Here is a 19093-nt window from a genome sequence, read left to right as displayed (position 1 = left end):
TTTCAGTTTTAATGTTTCAGGAGAAAAGGCTTTGAGGATATGGACAAACCAATGTGTTTCAAATGTAATGCCTCCAAAAATCTTCGGTAATGGGTTTAGATGGTATTGCTAGACTGTAAACTTCCCCAAATCCAATAAAGAGCAGGACAGGCGTAACCCACACCCTCAATTGCAAATCATTAACAACATGCATAACAACATGACATGCAACAACATTCAGCCTACATTAATAACATTCCACATCCTTCTATCATAGCACACTATTTCCCTTTAGGTTGTTGTGAGTACCTACCAGGTGTGGTCCTAGTCACTTGAGCTTTAGGAGATTTGAAAGGAGGGCAAGCTGCAGTGACTAGAGGCTACTTGGAAGATAGCTTGTGTGTGAACAAAGACAAAGATGACTGTCAAAATCAATAATTCTGCAAATTAACAGCTAATTAATTAACTGTTAACTGGGCAAACTGGTGCCAACTTTGAAGAACGGCAAAGCTGTTCGGTTTATTTTGTAGAATGGTGTGTCAGGACTCTGACATCTAAAATGTTTTTTTTCTCATATGTTGTGTGTTGGCCTTGCTGTGGAATCCTCAGGCTGGCATTGATGCAATAAATAAGTACTCTTAATGCTCTGTAAACATATTTGCCCATTTGCCACAAGACTCTTGCTTGCTCCCCTCTATTTTTGTATTCTTGTGTTGCAATTTAATTTCAATGCACTACAGAAAAGCAAGGGCATATTTTGTGTTAAGCTACCCACTGGCTCAGAAATGGTAAAAAGAGAGAAAATACAGATGTACAAATAACCCATAAGGTAGTCATGTAAAACAGGCCAAGTATAAAACAAATGCCTTTTTTGATTATAGTTATTTCTCTTATGTAGCTGCTTATTTGAAATGAATCTCATTGGACTTTTACAACCCCGACATTATCCTGAGTAGGAAATTTCCCTTATATGTACATCTTTTAAATGAGTAGAAAATTGACAAAAAAATTAAATAAAGTGCCTTCAGTTATTGAGTGTGGGCCAATAATGCAGTGGCATTTCACACTTGAAGTACTTTCTCATACTGTTAGTGCAGACACCGTGAAATAGCCTATAAAGGTGTTGTCAAAACATGGACTATGGCCTGCTCTAAAACCTGCACGCAATTTTAAAGTGCTGTTACGCTAACTGTGGCAGCATCAAATGACAGTTTGACTTCAGGTGTTGGCAAAAATGTCTCGAGCCTTGTTGTCCTGGCCTGCCCTTCCTCAACTTCTCTCCCCTAGACCCCAGCCCTTATCTGTTCATTAACATATACAGTACCTCAACCCTTCTGTTTCTTCCCTGCTGATTCTTTCATCGTGGTCCATTACTGTCCTCACACTCCCTCCTCACCTGCTCTTCCTCCATGCCTCTTGCTTATCATCCCACTCATCCTAATTCCCTCGTTCTTCTTTCCCCTTCCATCCCCCCTCCTCCTCCTCCTCCTCCTCACTCAGAGGAACAGCAGAGCTCTTCATCAAGCAGACGTCAGGCATCTGTCAGAATCCAGGCCAGTCTCAGCGTGATTGATTTTTGGCCCACCTGCGTCTTTCGTAATGACCAACTGTCAGTTGTTTTACTGCCTGCACTGCCTCCACTCAGTATCTCCTGTCACTGCAACGTCCAGAAGCTAAATCTCTCAGCTCAGACCTACAGTGCATTATCTAGCTTGTCTTCAGATAAGAGTTATGTAGGTATACCATAGAGTCAGCCTGTCCTCCCTCTAATCACCGAGAAGAATGTTGTCAAGGGTGGTTTTTCACAGACACAAATCGTTTGCATTCTGACGGGGAAAAAACAATATCTCTTTTACACTTAACGTTTTAAGTTATTCCAAGGCAATTACTTTTTAGACAGAAGCTAATAAATGTCTGTTTGGATTTGCAAGCACGATGCTGTGTTTGTATTTGTTCTAGTAACGGCTTGTAAAACAGTTTGGAGGCTGAAGCCAGAGACAGAGATAGTGCCTGTGATCCATATGTCCCTATGTTAGAAAGAGACACTTGCTTGCATTGTAACAAACTGATAAAAACAAATCCAGGATTAATATATGCGGCCTCAATTTTGACTTCAGTGGGCACTGAAGCCGAGCAAGCCATTTAAGTTTCACCTTGAAGGATAAAGTTCAATAGAACTGAAGGCACAAGATCTTACTTCGTCAATTGAACTGATACCTCAGTGTGACTCTGAGACATCAGATGATGAAAACACACCTAAACTCCTTTATAACTCACTTAAACTCAAGATCTTGCGCTCTTGTTCACTACTTTCTTTTGCTGTGTGTCTCTAGTAATGTTTCCTCACTCTTTCCCCCCCTCCTTCCTTCCTCCTTTCCACTCCCTCCCTTGCCCTCTTTCTTTCCAACTGCCTGGCAGGGACAACTGAGTGCCCATGAAGAGCAGGGATGCAGCAGAAGGCATCTTTGAAAGAGAACTCCTGCTGCAAACCTTTCATCTAGTGCTATACCTGGCCAAGGCAGGCTGCAGGGTACCTGGGCTGTCAGAAGGCATACACCAGAGGAGGGAGGAGGGAGGAGACAAGAAGAGAGGAAGGGAAATGAAATGCAATGAGCGGGAAGGAGAAAAGTCTATTAATCTATTAATGCTTTTGCCAGACCCAAAAAAGAGGGAGTAAATGAAGATGAGTGAGAAACAGACATCAGAGGAAAGCTGAGAACGGGGAAGCAAAAGTGGAGCAGAATGATGAGAGACACGGAGACCCTCGTGGCTCATAGAAGAGAGCCAATTTACAAAGCTCCTGCTAATGCAGCTGCTTGGGTCTCTTGCTTTTACCTAAAATATTGCTGCCCTAGACAAAATCAGTCAAGAAACATTAAAGATAGGTTTGCTTCAGATGAGGCCTTTCTATTGACCTGTGGGAAACTAGAAGGGAAAAGAAAGAGGGCTGACATGCAACAAACATTTTAAACTGGATTATTAAGCCAGGACATTTTGGTTACATGACATACACATACTCAACTGAGCGATTTTTAAATTTTGAAAGGGCTGCAAGCCCTATTCCAAAGTATGAGAGTGCACTGTTCATTCAAAGCCAAGACTCATTGCTGCATGGAACATCACAACTTTGGCAGCACTACTGTGTACGTTATCTCAGCATGCCACTGCCTGGCCTATTACATCTGCTGTCGAGTGTGCCTCATTGACAGGCAAAGACTAAGACAGGCAGCAGGTGGGGGGGGAGGGAATTTAATGTGTGTGTGTGTGTGTATATATATTTCAGAGTGCCTATGCATAAAATGCTTCTAAAACCTCTCTCTAAAAACAGGCTACATGCTTCTTTTGGTAAGGCACATAATAACTCAAAAGCCTCCCAATGACAGCAGCTGTCTATAGCCGTGAAGGACTGTGACTTTGACAAATGGATTCTCTTAAAAGACGTCTACCTGTGTAGGTTCTGCATGGGAAAATCAGACAGGAATGCTGCAAGGCAGGTCTGTCCTTAGTCCTAAATGCCACGTCTGGGAATACAGACGAGGATCATTACCGAGTCAGACCATGTGGTTACGGCTGACAAAATGTTGTTTACCTCAGACATGGCCAGACCTCTCAATTGTCTGTATCACACAACTGAAAATGGAAATTCGTCTTATAAGTCAGTAGGTATTTAAAGTGTAATCTGTTCCTGAGAGGCCATTATTAAAAGCAAACAATGCTTAGGCAAAAGCCTGGCTTCAATGACTTTTAAATGAGCCCCAATCTAGCCTTTTTATACTGTTTTTCTCTTTGTCCCTCCTCCCTTTTGTATCAAAGACAACCTTGATCAAGTTCATATTAAATGTAAATGCTCCACATCAAAGACAAACAGTGTTACCATGGGAACCAAACCCCAGGTTCATAAGAAAAATAGATTGTTTTTTTTCTATGACTCTCCATTAAGCCTCAAAAGCCTAAGGGGTGGCAGCCAATAAACAGAGAGTATATAACTGAGAATCAATGTTGCATGAATTTACTAACATCATATCTATTACAGGATCACTGCTTGTGGGATAAGACACATCCAAAACCTGTGCCACCTGGAAGCGTTATTATTACAGACAGAGCTGCATCTGCAAGCTGCATCATCCTAATGAGGACATTTTGTTTGCAGTGGGAATAAGTGATCCTTTTTGGCCCATTTTTGCAAAAATAAATTCTAAATTCTCTACAAAAGCCTCTACAATTGAGTTAAGCCAAAAAGCAAAACTCAATTCTTGCTATCATGGCTATAGTAACAGTTCAATCCATTTTAATCTATGCTTTACCTTCAGAGGAGTATAAATAACCTCAGCAGCTGTTTACATGAGAGAACTGCACACCCTCTCAACCTGTATAAAATAAAGCCAATGAGCTTCTTCCACACAAACACAGAGCGCATGGAGAGCGCGGTACTTATCCGCTGGAGGAGGTTATGTGCTGTAAGCTCTTGTCAGGAGGATATGCACCAGGAAAAGCCAGTCGAGCGGTCTTAAAAAGACAAGAGGCTGAGGAGGAAAGCTGACGGGGCCCTGGAATTCAGCTATACAGTCCAACAAGTGCATTATGTTTCCACTAGTGGGGGAGCTGAGATGGCTGCCAGGCTCCATGCAGAGAAAGGTGGCAGCTTAACAAAGCAAACCATTTAAGACGTGAATGAATGTATCCTCTGATAAGAGACATCAGCTCAAGCCAACGATGTAAGCCAGAGTGTCTCTCAGCAGGTGTTGGTGCATTACATGTGCTTATATGATAGTGGGTTTGAGTCCTAATCACGCTATTGGTCATAGTCTTCCTTCCCCAAATAACCCCACCACTCATGTTTTTTAACCATGCATTCTATCTGTTTCAGATCTACTGTATGTTATGGGAAGAGCCGTTGAAAAGAGCATCTAATGTTGTTATGGTAACAAAGTGGATGCCGCCCCACTCATATTTCATAGATAGATAAGACAAACTGAATTAGAGACAGCAGCACATCCTCAACAACAAAGTTGAAGAGCAAGCATGGGCATAAATTAATAAACAGGTATTGGTCTACAGTATCCTCCCACTTGGCTGGAATGGCAGAGAGGTGCCGACAGAGATGTGAGTTGGGGTTGGAAAGGGAGAATCATGGGGAAGGATCCTGCAGAGTGGAGTTAAAAATAGAGCATGAAGTGGAGGAGGAGGGGGGGAGGAGGAGGAGGAGAGGGAGGGGACGTACCTGTGGGCTTGGAGGCAGCCTAGTTAGCAACGAGCAGCACCACTGTGGACGACGACGGGCTGGAGAGGGAGACAGAGAGAGAGAGAGATAGTGGAATAGAGATAAATGAAGAGAGAAGGATGAGGATAAAGTGAGGTGAAAACCAGACGACAGATAATGAGCAGAAAGGGAGAGAAGTGAGTAGGGTTGAAGGGGGAAAGAGATAATGAGAAAACAAGTCAGATTAGCATGAAACCAAATGTCTGAGTCAAAAACAGACAACAATTTCACAGTAGGCTGCGGATGGCAGCAATTACTAGCAATAGTCCACGACACATGCACATGCTGAACGTACAAATGATACACACACATACACTAGGTGTTAGTGTAGGTGGAGATTCCATGATTCACCTTTCTAACAACTACGCCAAGTATAGAGAAAATTAAGCATATGAAGTCATGTATTATGTTATGTCATGTTGCCTACTTCTTGGTATTTTCAGACCAAATGCACGAAAGCGAAGCATGAGGTTGAGTGCAAAATGAAGAGCAGTACAAAATGTAATCCTGAAAAAGCAGCTAACTAGAATGCTCTACAATACAATATACATTCTCTGCCATTGTATCCCTCACTCTCTCCTCTTTCCTATACAATTTATTGAAGTCCAGGTAGGATCAAACAGTAAAGTTACATAACTCTACTAAAGAGATGCAATGCACAGAATTTCCATCAATCATCTCTATAGCAAAATTGTTGCCACCAATAAGAATTACTCATTCAGAAATGCTCATTCATAGTTTTGCTTTAATTTAAACCTGCATTAACAGATTTTTTGGTCACTTGGGGGTAGCGGAAGCAAGTTGTGAACGAAACACTGATATATCATAACCTTTTAAGTTGATATGACAAACAGTTGCTTATTGACACATCCAGCAGTTACGGAGGAACGGAGTTTCTGTCCACCTGATGGAGTCCAATATTCACTCTCCTTTAGCTCTGTTTTTGGTCTAAACTCCTGAGGGAAATATCTGGCTCTTTAGCTGGTAAATGCACCACTATGTTCACCAGCTAGTTGCTAACTATGTCTGTTTGCTGTTTGGTGCTGAGCAGGTCATGTACAGTGGCTTTTTAGAGCTTTTTCACTGAAAACAGCTGCTTGCTTCATCCGTTAATGCACTATGAGAGCAGTGAGTGAACCAAAACAGTAATGTTGCAGCTGGATAGCCAAACAATGAGCTGAAACTGAGTATAAAGCTCCATAAAGCCGGGGGGAGCTGCAGAGTCAGGTGATAATTCACTGTAGGTTCATTACTATGAGCGACACCTTGTCATTTGATACATTGTTATTATAAAAAAAAATATCAATTATAGCCCCTTTAAGATCAAAGTCATCCTGAAAAATGAACTGTCACAGCTAATTGCTTCCTTGTCTTTACATTATTTTTACTTGTACTCATTCGTTCAACAAGGGTGACATTATAAGTTAAAAAGAAATGTTATCTGAACAAACAATTAAGCTATCAGTTGTTTCACAGATCAGACACTTGTTAAGTCAAGAGCTACAACAAAATCCTTCAAACACTCTTCCATTTCCAAAAGATAAATGGAAATCATACACATACAATATACACACATTGAAAACCACATGAACATTTTGAGAAATGTATTAACAGCACTGAAAATCACTACTTCTGTCATCCCACGCTTGATAGACTCTCTCAGATTTCATATTAAGAAAAACAAAAATATGGCATCAGAGAAAAGCTATAGTTATATATTGACACCAGGAGGTAGTCAAACAGAAGCAGGCAACAGAAGACATCCCATCGTGGACAATCAGTGCATTGTTTACTTGAGGGCCAGCCAGGTGCAATGTTACTTTTTGTCAATGTGAACTAATCTGAGAAAACAGAGCACATGGCCCATCTTTTGGTTCCTAATAAGCTATTGTTCCCAACCGGTTGAGGAGGGATTCCAGTGAGTCATCCACGACCGACAGAGGGAGGACTTGGCAAGACAAACTGCCGAGCAGCTGTATTGAAAATACATTCAGAGACCAAACTTAATACCTGGATAATGGAGATACAGTAAATCTGTAATAAAAACAACAAAAAAACCCAAAACATTTTCACAGTGCTCAAGTTTTTTGCTGCTCTTGTATATACATTTGTTTATTGCTTTGACATCAGCTGGATCTCAGTGAATGTTGATGTCATCCATGTTTTTTTTTAAACAACTCAGTGGCCTGAATACCGTTGAGAAAATACAGTATAATACAACCAATACCAGTCAGCTGTCAGTTTTATCAAGATGTGTAAGCTAATTAAAATATATGATTTACTGTTATTTATGATTCTTTGAATTCTATGTTGAGTTTTGAATTCATTTCATGGTCTCTTTGGTGCCAAAATATTCAGAGTTTTTAAACTGGATCCATTTCGTATGATCACTTAATTCACATTTTTCAATTAGGTTTATTTGCTGTGCACTGAATAATAAATTATGCTTATAAATCACTCTGAAAGCATTCATTAATTTTCAATACAGCTCATTATTTAGCGTATTAACTAATTAACATGCAGAAAAGTAAGGTGTGCTAACAAAACCATGGTTAATTATGAACAAAGTGGCTGCATGCTGCCAATCTCTTTTCCCTCTGTCGTCCACCATCACTGTCTCTTAATCACTGGTGCGCATCAATGTGCCATGTTTCACCATAATGACTGCCTAATAAGAGTCAATAAGAGGAGAACAGGACTGTCAATGGACCACAAAGTGGTGCAACAAGTTTTCTTCTCCTCTGAATGCCAAGTAAGAAGTCACTTTATCAGTTATAAAAGGGAGCGGAATAGAGAGAAATGGAAAGAGAGTCAAAATCTTCACATTCATATCAAAAAAACACTTTTGGTTAATCAGACCAAGCAAATCTGAACTTCAAGGAATGAAGGACACTCAAATCTCTGAAATGCATTCAAACTGACATCCAGAGTTAAAGTTTAAAGCGAAAATCCAAACCCTTGATACTCTTGTAAACAGAGTAAACAGTAACACACATTAAATTTCTAACATACATTTTGCTGTTTAGTGATGTATTTTCCCAAACAACTTATATTTGATTTTTCATCTAAATCGTCATCTAAACTGTTTAATCTCAAATATGGAAGTCTTCTTTGCAGAGCAGCCAATTTGCACCTACACAGATGTTAGGAAACCCCATCATCACCTTCCTCAACAGACCAGAGTGAAATCCAATTATAAGATGTAGTGTTTTAGTGAAGGAAAAGTACAGTATGTGATCACTGACATGCAAGAATGTTCACATATATATGTGGCTATGGAGCTATATTTAAACCTATCAACATGGATAATATAGAAATATACTAAGCAGGATGAAAAGATGCGCATGACAGAAACTTCAGTACTAAAACCAGGTTAAATAGCTGTGACGGTTCGATGACAGAATAAGAATTATTTATAAAAAGCCCTTTCTACTCTACAATCTATATGATAATTTAGAATGCATTATTGATTGATGACAACTAATAGCGTAAAAGGCTGATGTATCCTATAATATTCACAATGTTTTTACAAAAGGAAACTCTGAGTGGAACATTTGGCCCCTCAGAATAGAAACAGGAGTGGCGGTGAAAACCTGGTAATGCTAAAGAGGTCTGTCTCGCTCGATAGGGAAACACTGTGTGTAACTTGGAAACAGGCTTGTCATCAACCAGTGCACAACATAACATGGCTGTCTCTCCCCCTCACCTCTCCCCTTTTTTTTCCCTCTTTCCTTTCTCTTCCTCCTTCCATTTAGTTTTCAACCAACACTGACAAAAATGATGGTATCAGGCCACAATTCTCTTCCTGTGGGAGCCAGAAACGGAAGACAATCAGGAGGCCACCTGCAGAAAAATATCCAACCTGTGAATATAAATACTTCAGGAATTCTGTCCCTGCCTCACAGTCAGTGATTTTACTTTAATGACAGCATCCTGTTAGAATCCAGAAATCACAATTTGGCTTGTTGATATATTTGCTTCTTTTCCTTGTGTAGAAAAACCTAACAGACAAAAGTGGATGATTGGGATAGTTGGAAGTGTAGCGTTAGACAAAAAGTGAAGGGATTCACGTGGTTAAAAGCTTAGATGCAAATGGTGGACAATGCAATATTTAAGCTTATAACAATAATTAGCTTTTTCTTCATCTTGTTTTTTTTGTTCTCTGCCTTTTGCCCACAGGTTATACTTGGAGTTCTCCAACGTCAATTGCAGGCTGGAAGAGGTGCTGCTTCATAAATACAACTCCAAATTGGAATCAGAAAATTGATGTTTTTTTCACATTAGCCACTGATGAATAAAATGAAGCCTCTGTGAGTCACAAGTGTTGAGCAGTAACAAGCTTTTGATGTGGATGAAAGGCCTTTCTGAGCACAAACTGGTTTGGCAAACGGATAAAAGGTTACCATAAAATTTCAAGAGCGCGTTTGTGAATTAGACCTCTCTAACCCTGATACTGCGCACATGCTTTTATTAAGTCAAGTCAGGTTTATTTAAGTCCATCGTGAAAGTGTGTCTCGAAGGACTATACGTGGACAGGCCTGCTTACATCTACAGAAAGCAGTCAACAAAAACTAAACAGAACCATGTTATATATAAGAAATACAAAGTCAAGGAAACAGAACAAAGAACAGGACTATCTGACTCAGCCAGCCCACCTGGTACCATCAACGCTGGTATCGATTTACAGCCCTCCAGTGTGATATATTTTCATTTTTAGCTTTTTGTATCCATAAAAAGCTAGCAGAGCACACTCTCTTCCAGCACTCACAACCACAGTTTCCTGCTGTTGGATAGAGGGAGCCGCCCAGTTCAACCACAGTCTACTTGTACTGAACAGCAGCACAAATGCCCCCTTGACATTAGCTGTCACTTTGCCTAACGACACTCTTCTAGCAGGTCTAAAGGCTGAAGGTGACCAATTTCTGTTCACAAACCCACTTAATACTCGACAAATATGATTAAATATTCCATCTCGATCAAATTAAAAAATTGACTCCTTTTTCTAAGTCATCACAAATCGACTATTAATATGCCAAAAGGGAGTATAGTGCACATATAAATGTCAGTGGTGCAATGTACACAGGCTAATGAATTTTGAACACCGCTGATACAGTTTGGCTCAAATAAAACACAAAGGACAAGAATGATGACGGGTTCACTATATTCAATTATCCTCCCTGAACAGAAGCTGCTGCTGTGCTCAGTCAACTTAACCTCCGCTGGGGCATCTTGCATTTTTCAAATAAAGAGATTAAATTAACTGTCAACGCTTTGATGGAACCGAACAGACTAAAAGCTACTAACAGTATCAATATTCCTCAAGATAAGCATTTTATGAATCGTCTTCTTCAGTTCACCACCAATTTAAAATATGCTTGATATCAGATAATAGATTCAGTGTGACACAAATTACAAGGAACCAATTTGCTTCATCTTTGGTTTTGGTCACATGATTTTAAAAGAGTTCAGGAAGTTTTGGTGGGAACCTTTTGAGAGACACAAAACTTTTCAAGTCTTGGGGTGACCATTTTATGAGCAAGGGCGTTGGTCGCCTCTTCCAGAATTAGCTCAGCGCACACATATCTCTGCTCATTATCAGCTACACCACAACACACAGGAGCCACTTTGTATCGCCAGGGAAACTCTCACACATCCTCGTCGCGTTTCCTGCTCTGGTATGACCTCACTCGCAGCAGAATACAAACATTGTGCGTCAACCATCAGCATTTTTCCCAGCATGAGGCAAGCAGCAACAGGTCTTTTTTAAACACCACTAAGCTGTGTTTGTGATTCAGTACGTCTTTATAAACACAAGGTTTGTGTGCATTGCCTTCAAAAGAAAAAGACCAGCACTAAGTGTGTGGATTATTATGTTTCCATTAATTCTTCAGGCAATTTCTGCTTGATTTGAGTTTTTACTCATTTCCTGCATCTGCTTTCTGTTTTATATGACTTAGCATTAGGGCCACTGATAAGAAAGAAAAAAAATCTGAGATTTATAGATAATAGAAATTGTAATATTACCAGAAAAAAGTAATATTTAGAGAATTAAGCAAACATTTTAATATTCTCTCGTATAAAGATGAGAGCAGCTCATCAGTCAGCTTTTACATGAGGTAACATGAAGTTACAGGTTTCACCAATAAGTAGCTTACCTTACTGTCATAGATGTTATGATAGGCTTATTGAAATGAAAATGAAACCTTGTTGTCATGATGTATGAGTCAGTAACGGGATGTGTTTTGAAGCAGCGGCTGAAGTACAGTGGGGACCTGGATTTCTCCAGACAGCTGAGTCAAGAGCACATCGGAAAGCTGCCACAACTGCTCAGTGGCCTCAATGCTAAACGATACGAGAGGCAGTACAATATATCTGTTAGTAGCCTCTTGAAGCCTCTGCTCTTGGAAAATCGAAACAAACTGTTTTAAATCTGACAAGGCATGAATCTCACCTTTGTGTGGCTTATTGTTGACACAAATGTTAACTTCCCCACCTCTGATAAAGTGCAGCACACAGCTGCTTCCCTTAGCTTTTCAAGAGGAAGCATCCTGGACCGTGGTGTCCCAAACATAGCTTGGTGTCTGTCTTCAGACAGAGGTCACTGTATAGTGACTGTGTCAGAGATCAGAGGAAGAGTCCTGCGAGGGGTAGCCAGTGGTGATATAGTGACACATAGCTACTGGTCAGAGGAAAGCAACACTGCAGTCCAAACACAAGTTAAAAGCATAATGTATGACAAAGCAACCAATTCTATTATGACTTTTTTATCTAAATATTACATTTTTTTCTTAAACTATTACAACTTTTTTTCTTGAAACATTGACTTTGTTCTCAAAATCTCACATTTGTTGTTTTCTTACATTTCTTTTATTTCATTTTAGGATTGAAGACTTGATCACATTTACAGACTACAGCATATTTACAGCCACAGATAGCATGTGCAATCAGCCTGCGGTTTTCTGCTGGTTTGATTAGGTTAAGAGTCTCAATTAAACACAGAATTCTCTCCTCAGCATGAGCAAGAGTGACTGAATTTATGGGCCTATTTACATGATGCAATTTTGTGAAGTCAGATTGTTGGGTACTTGCTTACATTGATGATTTAGATCAAAATTACAAGTTATAAGTTATTTAACAGTGAATAGAAGTTTATGAGAGAGCTGGAAAAAGTTATGCGTAAGTGTCTGAGACTGCAGATCAGAAAATTAAAAAGAAATGGCAAATATGCAAAAAACAAAAATAGCAGTAACATCTATCCAGCCAGCCTTAGCATCTCATCCTGTGTATTTTTTTCTAATATAGCACCATATGTATGAGTGAACTGAGATGGCATATGGCACTTCAGTTTGACATTTGCACTGAATGACATTACAAGTTCAGCATTGTGAAATTAATGAGAGAGCATCAGTGATTTAATGAATTTGGACTGTGGTGTGCACTAGTGGCTCATGGCCAACCTCCTCTGTAATGGGGCGCCAGCTACGGCCGGGTCTCAGTCCCTCTTCAGACTACTCAATAAGGCTGAACCTCACACCTTAATGACTGTCGACTCTATTCCTCAGTCGGATGATCAGCTCCAAGGCTCTCTGTAGCATCTGTACTCAGAGGACAGGGCTCACCTTTTAACTAAGAACCTCAAACTTTACAGAGTTGGCTCAAAGTCAGGCTTGAAAATCTGTTAGCATTGCTGAGTTCAGCCACACCACAGCAGAGCTACATTAACCCTTTAATGGCAGTGTCATCTTCAACCTGGCTGCTAATAACCTGCACTGCTGCTGAGTTAGTCTTCATTTTATGAGCCGCTGAGTGATAACACATGTCACATATGACAAATACTGACAGCCTTGATCTAAATTTGTCGCAAAAAATTCCCAGTTTTAGATTTTGGTGCACAAATTTTTAATACTGATGAGAAAAGCCTCTGGCATATTTGTTATTCCGTCTGACTGACCTTGAAAAGTTGGTTGAGAGAGCAGCTTTAATGCTAAATTGGTTATAAAAATCATAAATCTTCTTAACATCAGCCTCTAAAATATAATGTAGTTATATTATGGACACTCTTGAAATTCATCAGATTACTGCACTGACACATGTAAAAAAAAAACAAAGCATGAAGCTCCAATACTTATTTTAAAAATGAAAAATAATACATCTCACAGATCTTATCACAATCTGATGCGTCATTCATGTGCAGTAGGCTTCCTCAGGACAAACAGGCGCCTAATCAGGCTGCACAAACAGAGAATTGTGTTTACCCTGCTGCAGAATGTGCATATTTTACCTATTTCTGTGGTTCACCCAAACAGACAGCAACAATGGCTTTCTACCAAGCAGCTGTTCTCCTCTCCCTGCTGAAACTCTCACTGGGGCGTCATTGTTGCAAAGCACATTTTCTTTCATCAGCTTTTGAACAAAGCATCAGTTTATAGAGTGCTTCTCAAATGAGACTAATTTCAACTGTCATATGACATATTGTAACAAAAATATCCTGTTTAGCTACTTTAGTAAACCAACTAGTTAAAATTCAAATTGTCAATCCTTAATAAAATCACATCTAATGCATTATTTGACTATTTTCCTGGTGCCCCAAAGCATTAAAAATTCAAGTAGGCAATCACAGAAATGCAGAGAAAATTATATGGTATAAGACAGTTCCTAAGATTTATATTAGCAGCTAAAAATGGCTCGCTGTTGTACCTGTCAGTACTGGTAAATTACATTTTTTGTGTGTAATTATATTATAAAGGTATTGTTCTTGATTTGGTGGTTTTAAAACAAAGTCTTCTAACTTTTTCTTTCTGTGGTTTGATCTGTTAAGACTTCATGTGATTTTAAGTAACAAAGGGAGCTGAAAACAATCTTATCGAAATCACATTTTGTCAGCAGTCTGCAATTTCTATTTAACCATAACAATAATTATCCACATACAAAAAAGTAATCTTCATAGTAAATGAAAAATCATATGGTTAACATCTTTTTTTCTTCTTCTTTTAATCTCTCTCTTTCTCCAGTTAGTCTTCAGTCCTAATAATCACTGTGCTTTTAACTATATGACTCCAAGACCAGCATTTCTCTCATTCTTTTTCTGGTTAAACTGGCTGTGCAACAAGTTTTTAGCGGATTATCTTGCTGGGTCAGCAACTGTTTTATTTAGCACGTAACCTCTATCGCTGTGTTGGATAATCATTAAGCCACTGCTCAGTTGGTCAGGTACTGCTCAGAGCAGAGCAACGTGCTGGTTGCTGCAGCAATATTTTGTTCTCAGAGAATTTTTCAAAACACATGAAACTGGCTTATCTTTTTCTCCTGGCTTTTTAAATAAAATGCATGCTTCTATTTGTGGTTTAACATTTCTTAAATGTTGTAGCTTCTAATGAAGCTCAAGTGGATGAAATTCCATAAAATGAGTTTCTTCACCTCATAATCAGGTTTCATTTTGCACAGCACTCTAGTTACCACATGTAACCGTATTGAATAAAACAGATCATAATCAGGATCAACACTTTTAACTCAACTTAAATTTAGTGTTAGTTTGATTAATTGTTTATTTCCCAAGTATGGGAGCAAACAGCTCTGGTGAACAGTAACTCATCACAGATGAAAGCATAGCCTGAATGCAACATACTAACATTGGCTCAGTTCTGCTACATTATTAATAAGCTTCTTATAAAGAACATCTAATAGTGTTCCTTTTTTGATGTGCAAACCAGACTTTGTGCAACCAAATAAACCACTAGTTTCTCATCCTTTGAAAACTCCAACGTAAGTGTGCTATTTAAAAAATAGTTCAGGACCAGACCTAAAAAGGGAAATAAGGGAATGAACACTTGGATTAGTGAGCCATCATGCCAAACACTGAGCATGAGAGTCATATTTGGGCCAGGATGACTTATGGGATGGACAGATGTCTAAGATTAGTGAGAGAGATGAGGATTAAATATAAGGCGATGGAAATAAGGAAGAAAAGAGTGGAGCGCAACACACAGGAAAAGAAACCTATTTAAACAGCGTGTACAAGCCCACATCAAACACACAACCGGGAGAAGAAGATTGCTGAGTGGGAGTCATCTCATTCCTCTCCCCTCTTCCTGCAGTGCTTCCTGCAGCCCCCGTTTTTGCTCTGTTCTCGTTCTACTGTCTTCCTCTGCGCCATCTAAATATTTTATATGTAGCCTGGTGTTGTTTTAGGGATCTGTCCCTACTCTTTGATCAGACAGACTGTCATTGATTTGTTGCTGAAGCAGAGTAAGGCATTGACTGTTTCATCGCAGAGGAAGAGGCAATCAAGACAGGCTGACTGAGCAAAGACAAATCAATAAATAATGCATCATCAGCTTGTCTTCAGATGTTTTATCAATCATTAAAGGCCCAATACAATGCAGTCCCACCGTTACATACTGTTACCAGTGACACAAATGTTGCTCCAGTTTGTGTGTACATGCTATTGTAATTGGTGTTCCAGTCTCATATCAGATTTCTTGTTAGATATATACTGTATATTTACTGTAATCCAAAAAAAAATCCATAAATATATTTTGCTTTAACAGTTAGGTGCAATACCGTACAGCACCCTGTATATTGTACCTCTTGAAAGTACTTTTTGGAAATACTAAAAATCAAATAGGAAATTCAGAAGTAATTATTGAAGGACAGTTTTCCGAGTCAGGGAAGATGAGCTGTATTCTACATAATCATATCAGCTCTTGTTGCATTACTGAGCCAAAACCCACTGTCGCTCCAGCTTTGATGTTCAAACTGCAGTCCTGCACAGCCAAGCAAAAAGTGTTCTGAAAACGGGGCCTAAAATCTGGGAGTGAGAGGAAACGTTGCTGCTGCCATAATCCTATGGGTAATCGTTTACATTTGATCACCATGCATGAATATGAATGCTGCTCTGCGTGTCCTTGAAAAATTCCCCATCTTACAGTCAGTTGCTCTGGCAGAGGGACTGATGTGAACATTTTATGCACTTCTTCCAGAACATGACAGCTATTCAAACGACTTACTCCGACCTCCAGCAAATTGACTTGTGTGAAACAGAGTCACAAGTGGCGCACATTTAAATTTACTCAGTGTTCTGTTGCGAAAACAAACATAAGGGATAAAAAAAGAGGGATGAAAACGAGAGGGCGCTACAGTGCCTAACAATGGCAAGTAGAAGATTACAGATGGTTGGCTGTGGAGGGTGGTGGGGTGCTCGTTTATGTTTCCAGGCTCATTTTAGTGTAATTTTCTCCCTTTATCCATGGGCATGCAGCCTGTGAAGGGACAGAATTAGGCGTGCAGCCTTGTGATGGACAAAAAGAGGAAGTCCAAGCAGTGCGGACATGAAGGCAGAAAGGAGACGTGACAGAATTCTGGAAGGCTACTGCTAATCCTTGGCACAGACAAAGAGAGACTGTTTGCTGAAGCATGCATGCATGCACAGACAATGATGAACTGCACAATGGTTTGGATAATTTGTTCTAAATTATGAATCTGAACTTCTGTAATAGATAGAAAAGTACTGTGCTTTCAAATTAGCTGTCGTGAGTCAAGGTTATAGGATTTATTACTTCAATTCACACCAAGCTTAAATTTCCATTCCACCATGCAAAGATAAGGAAAGTTCTGGTGTGCCATATACCAAAGAGTGTTGTCTCTTTGCTGTTATCGAAATTCCATTTTTTTTAAAAAAAAGGGAAAAGGGGATCCAATAAATGGACCAAGAAACTTAAAAGTGGCAATGTAATTTTGCCTCTGAAATGGTCATAAATTGTAGGAACAAGCTATTTTTAACTGGTGCCCCATTTCTTTAAATGTGTTAACTGACAGAAGTGCAGTTGGAATTGGCCCAGTAGAGTAGGGATCCCAGCAGAGTAGTATGAAGTTAGATTAAGGATAACACCCTCCTCTTAAACAGAATTCATGTTTTCACTGCGATTTTGCAGTTCAGAACATGAACAAGTCTCTCCAGAGTCCACACTCAGCGTTTAAGCTCTTTTCAGTGATGTCCTCAAGAGGTAAGGCCTGGAGTTGCTCTATTAACAATAGATGGGGAAGAACTTTATGGGGCGATGTGGTAGAGCTCAGGCTGATTCCTCAGGAGTATAAAAGGTGTACATTGTTCTCGTTGAAAAGATGCACCAGCGTAGAAATTGATTTATAATTCATCCTAGGATTTCATTTTTGACTTTCATAGCACCAATGCAACACTAGATGTAGTTAATCATCAGGCCAACACTCCAAAGTAATCATCATTACATTATTTCATTTACTTTTTGATATAATAGCATCCCTGCTTCAACCCTTGAAGCTGTAGTGGTTTCAACAAAGACATCCAAGTGGCCTGAGTGTATGAGAGAGTATAGACTGAGTGGGAAGAGATTGACGAATATACAGTTAGTGTATAGAGGTGCAAATGTAATCTCTTTTTTGGGACCTGCAGCAATCAAATCAGATACTAAAATCACCTGAAATGACTTCACACACATGCTATCTGTTCATAATGTGGGAATTAACACTTTGGTATAACTGAAACCAGAAACGTAAGACTCACGAGTCATAACAGTACCTGGTTCCCATGAGTCAAACCAAGGACAAAAAGCCCCAAGCGAATGTGTCACAATGCAACCCATTACCCACCCGGTCACATTTTTGATGTATAAGCTTCTAAAGAGTCGAGCATGAAACAGGCCCTTTGTGCAGAACAAAGTTTTACAGAGAACAGTGGCATAATATCTGGTGGGTATTCCCCTTGAGTCAGAGAATGTCACACATGCACATTAGAGACACACAGACACAGAGATGGACACAAAGACACCCACACAGGGGCCATGCAACTGGATGCATGTGCAGACACTCTCTCCACTTCCAACTTTAATGTACTCTCTCATACACGCACATGCACACACATTTTTTTCTCCCCTCCACTCTCTTGTGACAGAATATGCCCTTTGTTCATGTTCTGAGGGAGCGCTGGGGAGCTTGGGCTGCGGGGGCTCTGGGAACGGACATGAATAAATGGACTGTCCTTCATAGCAGCATGAGCAGAGCAGCCAAACACCCCGAGTAGAAGATCTTACATCCATTATCAAAGGGCCTTTTAAAAAAGGCTACAGCTACAACTATGGCACATTTGAAGCGATAGCTACCCACATCCATGTCCAAGCCCACATGTATTTGCACAATCATTTGGTATATGCATGTGCAGAAAGCACAAATTCCACAGAAATGTGCCACTTTTTTACATGCAAATTACAGCAAACAAATGAATGAACAGTAGACCTAGGCCATGGAGAAATATTGAAAAGGGGTCTTTGAGAACAGAAAATTAATATTTGATTTAAAAGCTGCTGCTTTGGAGAAAGTGCTGTCTTGTATGCCTAGATGTGAAATGAATATATTACTAGAACCGTCTGCCCACTTTGAGTTAAATGCTTAAAGTGAAAGACTAAATTGTGTATAGGCTACAAAATGAATGAAAGAATATATGAACATGTTCTTTTTGTGATTAATTTCCCCACAGGGCCTGCTGTTTCCACAGCAATGGCTCAAAGTGGGCTGTTAATCTTAACATGCCAATGTCGCAAACTAGCATGTTGGAAATGTTGAAGCCATTAATCCCCATTAATACTGATGTGTCATAGAGTCTGACTAGGCATCCACATCACGCAATGGGAAAGTAAAGCTCTTCTGCAGGTACAATTGTTTTGGCGTACTTCAAATTACAGCAATCCACAGTCTGCTACAAAATAGTGCCTCTAGGACACCATGAAACTATGATTAAGTTACTGTCATCAAGGATATAAACTGAATCCCAGAGGTGTTAACTAGGCTACACTTTACAAGGAAGCACTTGAATACAGCTTTTTA

General features: G+C 39.7%; 1 protein-coding gene across 1 annotated transcript in view; it reads right to left on the bottom strand.

Annotated features, from left to right (window-relative positions):
- Window positions 1-19093, bottom strand: part of mid2 (midline 2) — a 143948-nt gene that overhangs the window by 107964 nt on the left and 16891 nt on the right. The window contains exon 2 of the mRNA XM_044363447.1: window positions 5201-5259. The gene's annotated coding sequence lies outside the window, so the exon portion shown is untranslated. The remainder of the gene's footprint in view (window positions 1-5200; window positions 5260-19093) is intronic.

The sequence above is a fragment of the Thunnus albacares genome, chromosome 10 (genome assembly GCF_914725855.1).
Source record: "Thunnus albacares chromosome 10, fThuAlb1.1, whole genome shotgun sequence".
NCBI classification, from domain to species: domain Eukaryota; kingdom Metazoa; phylum Chordata; class Actinopteri; order Scombriformes; family Scombridae; genus Thunnus; species Thunnus albacares.
The sequence above is the reverse complement of the archived record's forward strand: the minus strand, read 5'-3'. Positions and strand labels throughout refer to the sequence as shown.